This window comes from Dermacentor silvarum, chromosome 2, assembly GCF_013339745.2.
Source record: "Dermacentor silvarum isolate Dsil-2018 chromosome 2, BIME_Dsil_1.4, whole genome shotgun sequence".
In the NCBI taxonomy this organism is placed as follows: domain Eukaryota; kingdom Metazoa; phylum Arthropoda; class Arachnida; order Ixodida; family Ixodidae; genus Dermacentor; species Dermacentor silvarum.
Window position 1 is genome coordinate 195,239,079 of NC_051155.1, and position 14,147 is coordinate 195,253,225.

Here is a 14,147-nt window from a genome sequence, read left to right on the forward strand (position 1 = left end):
TAACGACTCAGTATGTTTGTACAAAATCGTCAAAATCGTTTCAGGGTTCCTTTAAACATCATATCTTACTTCCTGTTTGCCCTAAACTACAGAAGCTAACTACAAAGCACAAGTCAGCTCGCCATGCTAGGTCAGAAGCTCGGATTAACCAGCTTACTACGACAGAAGAAGGCAAGCGATACCCAATAGCAAAGTGAGAAGCACAAGCCGAGACCCACTACGACATCTCACCGCAGTCACAAATACGAGAATTAATTTTTTTCTCTATTCCCCCAAGGCCATTTAAAGGATCTTTCATACAAGTCCCACGGTTCGGGTTTCGGTTTCGTTTGGTTTAAGCTTAGCAGTCAGTTAAGCGTCAATGCACAAGTCGCATTGGTGCTTCTCGAAAAGAAGAAGAAAATGAAGAGAATAACAATGCGAGGAATAGGAACTGAGTCGTGCACCTAGAAACTATTGTCACGTTGTAGTTATGGTGAAAAAGCAGACAATGTCCCCTCCCATTCCTTTTAACTGTGAGTCACGAAAACTAACTCTTTGTTGAGCGAATTTGTGTCCAGAAAAGCAAAAGCATGGTTGTCGCCGATCATATAAATGTGATCTGCAGGTGTGACACGTTGGTTATTTATACATGAGTCGTCGTACATTCCAGCGTTATCGCTAGTGCTCGCGCATGTTCTAGAATGTAAACCACTATTCGCACCACGCATACAATCTGATTACAAACAATATTATCTTGCTTACAGAATCGGCGACAGGATTCGAGAAAGTTCCCATGCAAGAACACTCGCCAAGTGATGACGTTGTAACAGTGGTTAGCCGGTGAAAAGCTGTCAACGGAAAAAAACATGTACACGTGTCTCCATTTTCAGGACGATGTTTAAAATTAAATTCTGGAGCATTACGCGCCACACCATGTTATCATTACGAGTCACGCTGTAGAGGAGGACTATGGAATAATTTTGATACCTGAGGTTCTTCAACGTGCACTCAATGCACGGTACACGGACGTTTTTTTTTTTCTTCTTTTCGGCCCCATCGAAATGCTGCCGACGTGGAAGGGATCACATGCCGTGCCCTCGGGCTTAGCAGCGCAACTCCAAACCTAATAGCAAACCATGGCGGGTAGGATGGTCTTGGTTCCCGGTTCCCAGATGGTTCGTCTCTTTCGAATAAAAGTATCCGGCAGCCTTCCGGAAAAGAGAGTCTAGATATTGCTCTTGCATTGTTTGCTTGAGATGTCTTACTGTTGCAGGCTGACTTGTAACAAACCAGTATTTTTTTTTTGTAGCGAGAGCAACATTGGCCGTATTCTCGCCGTTTCACTGTGGCCGGTGGCCGCACCGCGAGCTGAGCCATTGCTTAGCAACCGCCGCAGCGCCGCTCACCGCACCATCTGGCATGACGTCAGAGGAGGTGCCGGTGAAACCACGATGCAACAACAGAGGAGGAGCCGGCGTTGCATCGTATATATAGAAGGGGAGGCTCGGTGGGATTCGTCGGCAGATATGGAAAGTGAGTCGGAGAGACTGAAAGAAGCCAGGCTTCGTCGTCGGAACGAAACCAAGAGGAGCAGTAGTGTGAGCCGCACGCCTCGAGAAGCGTCGTAAGTACGAGGCGGCCAGGCGAGTGGATTCAGATGAGGATAGCACCCGAAACGTGTTCCAAGTCACTGGACCACAAGCCCTTATCCTCCCGCCTCACTGACCATCGGGCCGTTTTTCTGGGATTGAGAAACAACAAGATGAAGACTTTCAAAATTAATGCGTTACACTTTAAAAATGTATAATCTTTAATGTAACCATAACTTAACTACAGATAACAACCAAACCTAAACACTCAGACGTACGAAGCTAAACGATAAAGATGTAACCGTAGAGATTCAGTAAAACCTACCAAGAGTCAGTAAAACCTACCAAGCTAAACTATAAGATTAACCTTACCTCTCGCTACGCACACCCAGGCATAACTGAGTTAAGCCACAGCCAATTTTTTTCTTAACGCGCAGTCAGATGGAAATAATGCGAGAACTCTAAATTAATCACCACTGATAAATCAGCAAGAAATCAGCGTCACTCACGCGGAGGTTAATAAAGCGACGCCTCACGGACAATGTGTTTCGTAAGTTGCTGGTTCAGTTCATTTGCATAAAACTGGCCTGCGTGGATCATTTTCCCACGTGACGAATAAAAGAAATTGTTGAAGCTCTAAATTTAGCTATTAACTGCTGCTTGAGTGCCCATGGCTTTCATGTAGTGTTTGTAGCAAAACGACAAACGTTCAGGTGCAGAGTTCTTTCTTAGCATATAAAAACATAAGCGGGTGCTGCAATGGGAAGAATTAAAAGCAAGATAGCAAAGATATTAGGCTGCTTGAGCATGTTCGAGCGAATGCTAAAGAAATAAATTTCCCACTTTGGTCTAGCATATAACGTAGAAGTTTAGAATTTCATTAGCGCTCTGTCACCAGGAACGAAGGAACGTGTCGCCAGAACAGGTGTGAGGTTCAGCAGAATTTCTTATTACGGGATTACTTCGGGCTTGTATATATCAACGCCACTGTCCTAGGCCTGCTGTAGACACCCGAGCATTATCTCTTCAAGAGCAGTCTAATTAGCACTGCGCCTCCCGCGAGAGCGCACCAGCCTCGGCTTAGCAAAATCTTTGCGCACCCGCCGTTCGCCCGAGAGCCTGATGAGTCCCACAAGACCGCGCCAAGGGAAATCCATTAGACTGGAAATGCGCATGCCACGCTAGGGCTGTCACCGAGCCATTAATTAGGATACGCTCCGAGGAGACAGTCATGTACTCTCTCGCGTTATATTGTCACTTGAAGACGTTCTCGTTTCATTTCTTTATCTTGTTCTCGCAATTCGAGAGGCGCTAATTAAAAGCAGTGAAGCGAAGTTGTAAAAGAATCTCGTCTAACACTGCAACGCCAAGCGGTGCGCGTGGGCTGCTCATTTGTACGACACTCGCTACGCTGTGCTTTGCTGCCGCATCATTTCCTACTAAAACACACAAAAAAAAAACGAAAAAAAAATGCTGCCCAGTTCTTACATTCTCGGGATCTTTGTTGTGCTTATTGCTGGGGTAAAGACCTTATTGCTAAAGAAAGCTCACAGTACGAGGTCCCATAATATCATCGTTCACTCACCTTGACTCTGGCAAAATGGTATTTTTATTATGCGATAAGGTACAGTCAACCACAAAAGTTTACGGACCACGGAATCTCAGAAAACGTTCAGTTTCTGAGCAGCCTGTAACAGTAGTCAGTAAAACCTAACATCACAATGCTGTTCAGATATGTTGGTTAAGGCTGTAAATGCGAATATTAGGCTGCGTTGTGAGGCTGTTCAGATATTCAACTTTTTCTCAGATCTCTCGTGTTCCGTAAAATTTTGTGGTTGACTGTACGTCCTCTGCGTGCGTGTTCGAGGCCATCAGGACGTCTCGTTCAGCAAGCTGAATCTCGCTTGATTGACTCCTTGTTCACAAGGATAGCAGATATTCTAATTGACATTATGAAAAAGAAATGCAGCTGGGCAGGCCATGTAATGCGTAGGATGGATTACTGGTGTGCCATTACAGTTACAGAATGGATACTAAGAGAAGGGAAGTGCAGTCGAGGATGGCAGAAAACTAGGTGGGGTGATGAAGTTAGGAAATTTGCAGGCGTAAGTTGGAATCAGCTAACGCAAGACAGGGGTAATTGTAAATCGCAGGGAGGGGCCTCCATCCTGCCGTGGGCATAAAATAGGCTGCTGCTGCTGCTGCTGCTGCTGCTGCTGCTGCTGCTGCTGCTGCTGCTGCTGCTGCTGCTGCTGCTGCTGCTGCTGCTGCTGCTGCTGCTGCTGCTGCTGCTGCTGCTGCTGCTGCTGCTGCTGCTGCTGCTGCTGCTGCTGCTGCTGCTGCTGCTGCTGCTGCTGCTGCTGCTGCTGCTGCTGCTGCTGCTGCTGCTGCTGCTGCTGCTGCTGCTGCTGCTGCTGCTGCTGCTGCTGCTGCTGCTGCTGCTGCTGCTGCTGCTGCTGCTGCTGCTGCTGCTGCTGCTGCTGCTGCTGCTGCTGCTGCTGCTGCTGCTGCTGCTGCTGCTGCTGCTGCTGCTGCTGCTGCTGCTGCTGCTGCTGCTGCTGCTGCTGCTGCTGCTGCTGCTGCTGCTGCTGCTGCTGCTGCTGCTGCTGCTGCTGCTGCTGCTGCTGCGCTGCCTGCTGGCTGCTGTGCTGCTGCTGCTGCTGCTGCTGCTGCTGCTGCTGCTGCTGCTGGCTGATGATGATGATGATGATGATGATGATGATGATGATGATGATGATGATGATGATGATGATGTGATGATGATGATGATGGACAAAGCAACAATCCTACATTACACGAAAAGGCAAAACAAGATGGGCAAATTTCAGCGCAAGATAGTTAACATTGGTGCCTTTTCCAATTGCTCTACCTAAAAGAGACCGACCGGACAGAATTAGAAATTGTGACTGGGGGACACGGCGTGACACAGTGCATTGTGTAACGTTGCATGTCTGTGCATGTGAGATTGGCGCTCTGCCTGACTACTGGTGTCTTGACAAACCGTGTGACCGCGTGTCCAGATAGATACTCTATTTTTTTTTGTCCATTGTAGCCTTCCTTCTTTCTACTTCTTTCTTTTCTCACGTGTTTCATACCCCCCCTCCCCCCCCCCCCCATTGTATAAGGTAGCCAACCAGAGATATCCTCTGCTAACCTACCTGTCTTTCCTTTACCTTTAACTGTCTCTGTTTTCTTATTTCTGTGACTGTTGTTTTGCGCCTTACAAGATATCGTAAAACGAGCAGGCGAATCAAAATTACGAAACATATAACTCTGCCTACTACTCAGCTTACACTGATAAATATTTCAGCTATAAGCCTCCCTCGATGTGAATCTAATAAAACGGGCGGGTTCATCCAACAAGAGGTGGGTCTGTCCGCATTAAGGTAGCGAAAACATTCGAAACAACTCTACTAGCCACCATCCAAAGCAAGTAACGAGAAAATAAGGCGAATTGTTAGGCTCTGGTTATCCATAGTAAGAGCATCAGTGATTTTCTAAGGCAAAGTATTTGATGCCATCATCTAATGGTATTCAAGCACTGCCTTCAAGCGACGTCTAGACGAGCAATTCATGAGAAGCGAACTGCCTACCCGACGTAAACACCTGTATAGTAGCGAAAACTACAGGAAATAAAAGAAGAGTGCTTACACCAGCAGACGTGGTTCAGTAGACGTGGTTTACCAGACGCTGTCCCTGCAATAGGGGACAAAGTAGTAGGGTTAGCGGTTAACCGGGAACGAAACCGGCGCATACACATCGGTGAAGGAGCGCCAAACACGGTTAACGAGCACCAAGCACAGAAGCAATCAAGCGAAAGCGGACGAGCTGTTGACGTAGCGGGCAGACGGCGTAACGGCGGTCCTTCCGAGCGATCGAAGCAGGAACCGATCGGTAAATGAAGCAGAAGAACGAAAGTGCGGCTGGCGTATGCGCGTAATTAATTAGCCTTTTTTATGTCGAGGATTCAAGCCATCCGGCTTAGGAATGCCCTTCGACTGGCCTCGGATTCCAGGCAGAAGCTCATTTCTACTCGACAACTCATTTAGGCCCGCCAACCTATTATGTCTTGTTCCCGTCCTATGCCGCTTCAATTACACTAAGCCCCCGAGCTCAGAGTGGGTCGAACACATTTCACCAAAGTCAGAGCGACGCTTGTTAAGCTCTGTGACCGTCCCAGAAACGGACAGCATATCTTTTAGCCGAAGTCGAGGTATTTCTTGATGTTTATTACAAGTAACCTCTAGTACCAGGAGCATACGTATTGCTTTGTCTTGTTCTGTGCTGTCAGGACGTAGCCAAAGAAACTGCGTTTTCATGCTTCGCGGCTGTTCATTACCTAAATAGAACGTGTATGGGGCTGCACTATAAAACACTGTTCTTGACAAACGCGCGCTGACCTTGTTTGTAACTTTAATACGTGGCCACTTCATTCTACTAAGAGCATGAAGCCTCATGTTCACTGAAAAATACGTACACGTCATGCCTTGAACAAACTTAAGCTTTCTGAAAGATACTTGTGAAATAATTTATATACTTTGTTTATTCACTTACTACGCCTGCTTCTTTCTTTCTTTTTAGCCAACAAAGGGTATAGTTCATTCCTACATTAGCAGCGTGAAAATCTAATGTTATCTCGGTAGCAACCGCACTTATCGACGCTTCTTGTGTATTGGTTACCATCAGCCATCAAATGGGCACATCTTTCGCGTGATAGAGGGATCACCAAATCTAAGGTATAATTGCTATATGGTGATCTTACTACGTGGCTGGTATACGCTCCCCTTTCCGCTTTAACTATAAGTAGTTCCACTCGGTCGGCACAAATTTTCGCGAAAGCCAAAGAAGCTATTGCGTCCGCTCACGCCAAATATTGCCCGGTATAGGCACGAAGAGAAAGAACGTCGCCACAACTAACACTGGGTGCTATTGATTAAAAGAATGAAATGAAGAGCCTGACAGCAAAGGTACTGCAGCAGAGGTGAAGCATTTGTTTATTGCTGTCTGTTTTTTTTTCCCCTTTTGAGTGTTTCACATTGATGCCTCTTTTCATAGGCGCTCATTCAGGAGAATCAGAGAAAGAAAAAAAAAAGAGCTCCCAGCAGCATACAAAAAACTCGGAATAAAGCATTCACAAAAATAGGAAGACGCGCCCAAAAGGGGGAATCCGATTGCCACAGGTGGGCGCTGAAGCTTACTCCCAAAAGGTGTTCGGCGCGAAGCTTTTAGCGGAGACAGAAAACGCACGAGGGGAAACCCAGCGGAAAGTACTTGCTGCCTAGCAGGACACTCAGAATGGCTTCTTCGGCTATCGCACCCTGTCGCCGCGAATCTAAGAGGACACTATTCCACCATGCTCTTCGCTTCAGCGTTGCTCGCCTACCACTTACATCTAGCCTGACGCGCTCTGTGCGCACAGTTTCCTTCGCGCGCATTTGGCACGTACTCGGGCACTATACTACGCCTCTGGTGTACGTTGCAAGCAGTAGGCCTCTTGCCTTTCTAATGCCAAGCGAGCAGGGGAAATGCCTGCGCGCGTGGCAGGCATTTGGCAGTTGCAAACAGATGTAAGGATGCGCTTGGCAGGTGCTAGGTATATGAAAACGTACTGTACAAGAAAATAAATATTGATAACTTACACAAGAGTCCATTGTTAAAGTACAGCGGTCACTTGCACACGAAATATATTCGCAGACGAGTTCAGCTGCTACACTTAGTTCATTTGCCCAGTTGAGTTTAACTGGTGGATGAAATCGATTACAGAAATAAGTTATCTTACCTCTTCCGTGCTGCAAATTTCTGTAGGTTAGAATATGCGCAGGTAGTACTTTACATCTCGTATTTTAACACGCCAGCTATTCTTACGTCTGCCAGCTTGCCTGGTAGTATTTTACGCCGGCCAATTTCCTCGATACGGGAGGATTACCAGGGCAACAAGGTGGAGACGTTGAAAGCACTTGCTTCCTCGTATTCTATTTCACTTGTATAGGGTCAACAGTGAAATCGGCGATAATTATTAAAAAGATACATAACCCTAGTGAGTGTAAAGGAAGTATCTTGAAGCGAAAGAAAAAATAGTGGAGCATGCAGCGTCACCCCAAGGGGCAGTCAAAAGAAAAACAAATTGCAGCCATTCCACTCTGTGAATGTGGGCTACCAGCGGAGCTGTTTTTAGGCAGTACGCTCTACATGTGGCCTCCCCATACCAGCGCATGCAACATACCAACTGCCTATTCGGTTCTTTGCGCAGGCGGAGAAATGCAGCAGGTGGCTTGTTAGCAACCACTGTCACAGAAAATGATCGATGCGCACTAGATTAGCGCTCCCTCGGCGCAGCCAAACCGAGCAGCTGGCTCAGTCAGGAGCTGAGGTAGCTGTCCAAACCGCATCACGTTCATGCTTCGCGACATCTCGAACGTTACCAATCACCATGAAATCGTTGTCGAACCACAGTCTGTCGCGCACCACACAACTGAATCAGAAATGTCTGTCCAGAACGTCCCTCTGAAATTTCGCATACGCTCCCTTGTGCTCGTCCAATTTACTGGCGTTGTACCTGCGCCACTTCGAAATATTGTCCGCTTCGCGGCACCTGTCTTCCTGTCTCTCAGGCAGCCTCTCAGGCACGATCTTCACTGCTATTCGCCGCCCGTTTCCTAGCTTTCCTCCTGCTACGCCAGGTGTCAGCACATGCCTTACTGGTTTTCTTCGCCTCTTGATAGAAGGCAGCATTATCTAGTATTGGGTGGTTTCTTAGCTTTCCTCTTGTACGCCAGGTATCAGCACATGTCTTACTGGTTTGGTTTGCCTCCTCAAAAAATGCGCGGGAATTTTGAGGCACGGACATTGAAAAATCTATGGGAGAGTAGACATATACCGCTCCACTGTAAGATAAATCAAAGATAGAGAAAGGTTAACGTCAAATGCATGCATTCTGTAAGTACTTAGAAGCGTCACAAAAAATTCTGTGAACACGCATAGTTCTTTTTCCAATGTCTGGATAAATCTGAAATAGTCATTTTTTCATAGTTTCATCGTAGCATTAGTTTCTGCTCTTTTGGTATCAGCCTGAAGAATTCTGTTGCAAGTGAGTGCTTAACCGACACAGTTCACTGTCTTCACCAGCAAAAGGCCACCACAGTCATCCAAAACTTCTGACTTACACTTGCAACCGACGACATGTTCCTCCACACCATAGAAAAAAGACCACTCACATCGTGCCCTTTCCTTCGGTGATAAGGAGCAATAAGCAGAGTATTCTCCTTAGCTGCGTAATACCGCGCAATCGACCAACACAGACAATGGTCATGCATCTTTCTTATGATTCTGTGCCGCTGAGGTAGACTCAAGAATGCGAGCACTGACGGATATCATTTTATTCTATTTCTTTTGTCTGTGTTTCTTTTTTAGGAATATCCTGAAAATCGACACGCATTAGACTAGACTTTCTGTCGTCGTCATACCTTAGAAATTAAACCTACATATAGCTGGAATTGGATTTGGCAGGCATTGCCAAATCCTTAATGGGAGCTTATCACTGTCGTTGAAAAGAAAAGTACCCAATCATTGCATTCTTTCGGTGCTAACATATGGGGCAGAAACTTGGAGGTTAACAAAGTAGCTCGAGAAGAAGTTAAGGACTGCAGAAAGAGCGATGAAACGAAAAATTTTAGGTCTAACGTTAAGAGACAGGAAGCGAGCAGTGTGGATCAGAGAACAAACGGGGAGAGCCGATATTCTAGTTGACATTAAGCGGAAGAAATGGAGCTGGGCAGGCCATGTAATGCGTAGGAAGGATAACAAGTGGACTATTAGAGTTACAGAATGAATATCAAGAGAAGGGAAGCGCCGTCGAGGACGGCAGAAAACTAGGTGGGGTGATGAAGTTAGGAAATTTGTAGGCGCAAGTTGGAATCGGCTAGCGCAAGACAGGAGCAATTGGAGATCACAGGGAGAGGCCTTCGTCCTGCTGTGGACATAAATATAGGCTGATGATGACGATGATGATAACTGTAAATGCATCCCTTTTACTGACAGCGATGAAAGTACATGCAGAAGCCTCCTGGGAGGAGGGATACGGACGAAACTCTGCAACTTTACAGACAAACATTTGAAAATTATCGTGGAAGTGGCCCGGATACTAGGGCACGTGGGACCGGTGAGCAAGTGGTTAACGAGCTCGTCAGAAAGACATTACGTGGGCCCCGTTCTTCCGAGACTCGGACACGCCACTCCTGAATACAGAATCAGTTTTCCTCAAATAATATCGATAACAGAAGACTGTTTCCATTTGTTATCAAGTATCTATCCAGACGGCAAGGCACACGTGTCAGGCAACCGTAAACAAATACTATCTTAACGCCACTCAGGATCCACTAAATCAGGACTGGTAAGGGATACTCCACTCAAGTGTGAGCACGGTAACAGGCAGGTTAACACAGCACAAATTTCAAGAAAATGTGGTAGCCGGCCACCGTCACTACACCCCCAAAGCAAGTTCACCCTACCCCCATCTGCCAATGAGACTGATTGAGGCCACAGTCACTGAGAATCACCTGTGCCTAGCCGCTTACATCAAATCAGCAATCACTCAAGTGGGCAGTGAGCCTCTACATGAGACGCTTGATTACTTACTAACGTATATTCATTAAGCTATTTTATCTGTTCTTATATTGCCCTGCTTTTTTGTTTATTGTCCGCGTGAAGTAACGAAGACATATGTGTAAGCAGATGCTCCACATTTTCTTTCTGGAAAAGTGGCATATTCTGTATGAATATCTAGGTGAAGGTGCACCCTTAGCAGGTGACCATGAAATAAAAGTGGCCGGACGTGCCAACTGTTTGAGTTCACCGGTCTTGACCTGCAGGCCAGGCCTAACGGCTCATTCAGCAACCATGAAGGAAACTTACTCCAATCGGGTGGCTAACTTTACTATTATAGAAGGATTGACTATGGTAACGAGTTACACCTAGTGCCTGGCACTTGTTTCCGAGTGAAAGTAACCTAGACCTATGGTAAAATGTCTGCAATGATACTGTCTCCAGTCGATGCTCACGCGATTTTATATTTAATGAGGTTACGACTGACCTAAACACATTGATTAGTTACACCGCACCGCAGATAATAGCCAGTGAGTTTGGAAATGTGCCACCCAGTACATGTGCCTTGCAGCGCTTAGCGACTACGTGTCATGGGAAGGAATGCTTGCGAATTAAGTTGTTATATTTTGCGCACTGCTATGTGGTTAAGCACGCAGATGTGTGGTGAGAAGAAAAAACTTCCACTCTGTAAAGTAAAAAAAGACGACCAGCGAAGGTGTCATGTCTTCTTGTAAAATGATGAAATTATACATATGTATCGCTATATATCTGCAATTCAAGCATCAAGACAAAGACACCCTAATCCACCTTTATCCTCCTTCATCCACCTTAATCGGCCATAATCCACCATAATCGACCTTAGTCGACCTTAATCCACCCTAGTCCTCCTTAATCCACCTTAATCCTCCTTCACTCACTTTAATCCACCTTAGTCGACTTCAATCCACCTTAATGAACCCTAATCCACGCTAATAAACCCTAATTATCCTTAATCCACCATAATCAACATTAATCTACCATAATCCTCTTTCATCCACTTTAATCCACCCTAGTCCGCTTTAATCAACCTTAATCCTTCTTCACCCACCTTAATTCACCCTAGTACTCCTTAATCCACCTTAATCCTCCTTCATCCACCTTAATCAACCTGAGTCGACCTTAATCCACTTTAATTCACCCTAATCCGCCTTCATCATCATCATCAGCCTATATTTATGTCCACTGCAGGACAAAGGCATCTCCCTGCGATCTCCAATTACCCGTCTTGTATACTAGCTGACTTCCCTAAAATGAACCCTAATCCGCCCTAATACACCTTAATTCACATTCATTCACCCTGATCCACCTTAATCCTCCTTTATCCACCTTAATTGGTGGATTGGTGGGTAGAATGTTATATAATGGTCATCCATCACTGGTTTTGACACTTATGTTAAGGAACCTACATACATAGGATACTGTGGATTGAATTTTGTCGATGCAACTTTTTTTCTACACACCCTGTCGACGCACACACTTTTGGTCAGAACTTAGCCATAAAAATCAAAGCCCCTTTCCTAAAGAAAGATGGCTGAACGCGAAGCTTTCGACCATGCAAATTGAATCAAAGTCGTCCAAAACCAACGACCTCGCCACGAACCCAAGAAATGGTGAGCGACCCGATGCGATGCATATGTGATAAGGTTGCTTGTTTCGGATTGTATTTTTGAACGTTGAAGTTGAATGAAGATACATTTCGTTAAGTTGCATAGCCTTTATTTTAGGTGATGGGGCCGTTGACACACACTCACATTTTCACGGACTGCATTCCGTGCCGATACACAAATCGGCCTTACGGGCACGATCGCGCTCATGCTTACGTCCGCGTACGGCAGCCTCTTCTTCTACCGAGCACTGCACCCGCGGCCTACCCATGGTGACGGCCGGGAATGCATTGAGTGACGCGCGTAATGCAATGCAGATATATACAGTTCATCTAGGTAGCGTGGCGTTCTAGTTCACATTGTTTTTATCGGTACAACTGCGAATGTAAACTGTAGTGCTCTACGATTGTGTGCGCCGATGCGCAGATTGTTCTATTGGGTGCGCAGATAGCTCCATTTTGTAAGTTGGCTTTCCTGCAGTATGTTTTTGGTGCTCACGGACGAATCAGTGAGACATAGGAAGCTTCGCTTTAATACAGCTTCGCTGTAAACAATATTGTCGGCGCATCTATCCTTAGGAGATTATTGGCAATGTTGATGTGATTAGCAGCCTATCTTTCCGATGATGGGTGTGCAATTGGTAATGATATCTTTTGTATGCTATTATGATTAGTATCATGAATAGTAGACAGCTACACGAAGTAAGAATAGTAGCTTTATCGGCTGTATAAACTTGCAAACATTGGCTTATTCACTCCATTAACAAGCATAGTGTCACGCGTGCACACGCAAGCATGAACACATCTCACTCGATGACTGCGGTAAATCGCTGTGAGAACGCTGGAGTGAGGAAGCGCGGCTGCAGCACCGGGCGAATCGACATTAGTGATGTCTCTCACTTCAACGCGAATAAAACACAGCGCACACGGAGCTATCAGCACTCACACTCTGTCCCTATTTCAGGTCGCTTTCAAGATAGGGCGGCCGCGTCATACGCAGCAGCTGCCTCAGTAGAACGCCCCCCTCCCTTCTTTCCCTCCCCCGGTGCCTTGCGCGCGACGGAAGACAGCGCGCTTCCTCCCCGCTTTCCTCGCGCGCGCGAGACTGAGCAGTCATCGTCGGCTCGCCCTCGTACGCTTCCACTCGCACATACAGCATACGGCGCACGACAACCATGTATCCTTTTTTGATTTTATCCGGAACCTCATGGTGACGACGATGGCAGAAGTGCGCCTGGAGTGTCCATATAATTGCTATCGCAATAAAATGTTCGGTTGACTTCTTCCGTTTTCAAATTTGAACCTAAAAAGAGGCCTATTAAAGACCGAGCAAGAAACAACGCCCCGTTCACGTGTTTTTTTTTTTTAATCTAGTTACGGCTGGCTCGAAATCGTGAGACTGACAAGTCAGCGAGGCAGACGAAGAAATGCACCTAACGCATGGAAATTAGTGGGGCACAGCTAGACAAGAAGGATGTTTACTCATAGTTTGCTTCACTGCATTCGTTGTAATACAAAATCTGCCCAGTAACACAACGTGATAAATTTATTTACACGATTGCATTTAAGGCATCACCTACTTCTTTCCCAGTTCGCAAAAGACTGGCTAGGGTCGTCTTTATTACCCTAAGAGCACCGGGATCAGATAAGATTAACTGAAATCCACAAAAAACGTCCTAGGGTCATTTTACTACACTAAGAAGGTATGAGCTGGCAACCCGACTATGGCTCTGTAACATCACGATTAAACACCTCTGCAACCCACACATGCCACGTACACGGGACCCTGCAGCGCCAAGCCAACGACTGCATTAAGCAGCTCCAATGCCATGGCAAAGCTTCGCATGATCTACCATTCCCAAATTAAACGAACGAAATAATTTTCACGAGATCAATACCATGAGGTGTTATACCTGTGTTCCAGCCACTTAGTCCGCAACCTCACAGCATTGCGGAGAAAAGCTTACGAACAAACTTGATCTTCTAATTGCGAAATGATTTTAGAGCGGTCACAAGACAATACTATATAAAAAAACAAGAAATTTAATTCTATTGAAACTAAATATGGAAACTATCTTTCCGAAATCTGTGTTAAGCGTGTGGTTCACGAGTGCCTGGAAGTGAAGCGTGTACGAGTGTTGGCCAATTCGATGTCCGCAATGATTACCAAGCCACGGTCAGGGTGCCTCAATGATACGCCCCCAGCATTTCGCGCACTTCAGCGTACACACATACAATATGCTTTCGTTAAACAAAAAGTTCTCAGGACGAAAATTAGGAACCATCGAAATGTCGGTTGTATGTTGCGTAGTCGAGGTGTACGACTTTGCAAG

The 14,147-nt window shown here is 46.0% G+C and overlaps 1 pseudogene; it reads right to left on the reverse strand.

Annotated features, from left to right (window-relative positions):
- LOC119440632 (antifreeze protein Maxi-like) overlaps nucleotides 1-13,660 on the reverse strand; it is a 29,041-nt pseudogene extending 15,381 nt beyond the window's left edge.
- Between the last annotated feature and the right edge of the window lie 487 nt (nucleotides 13,661-14,147).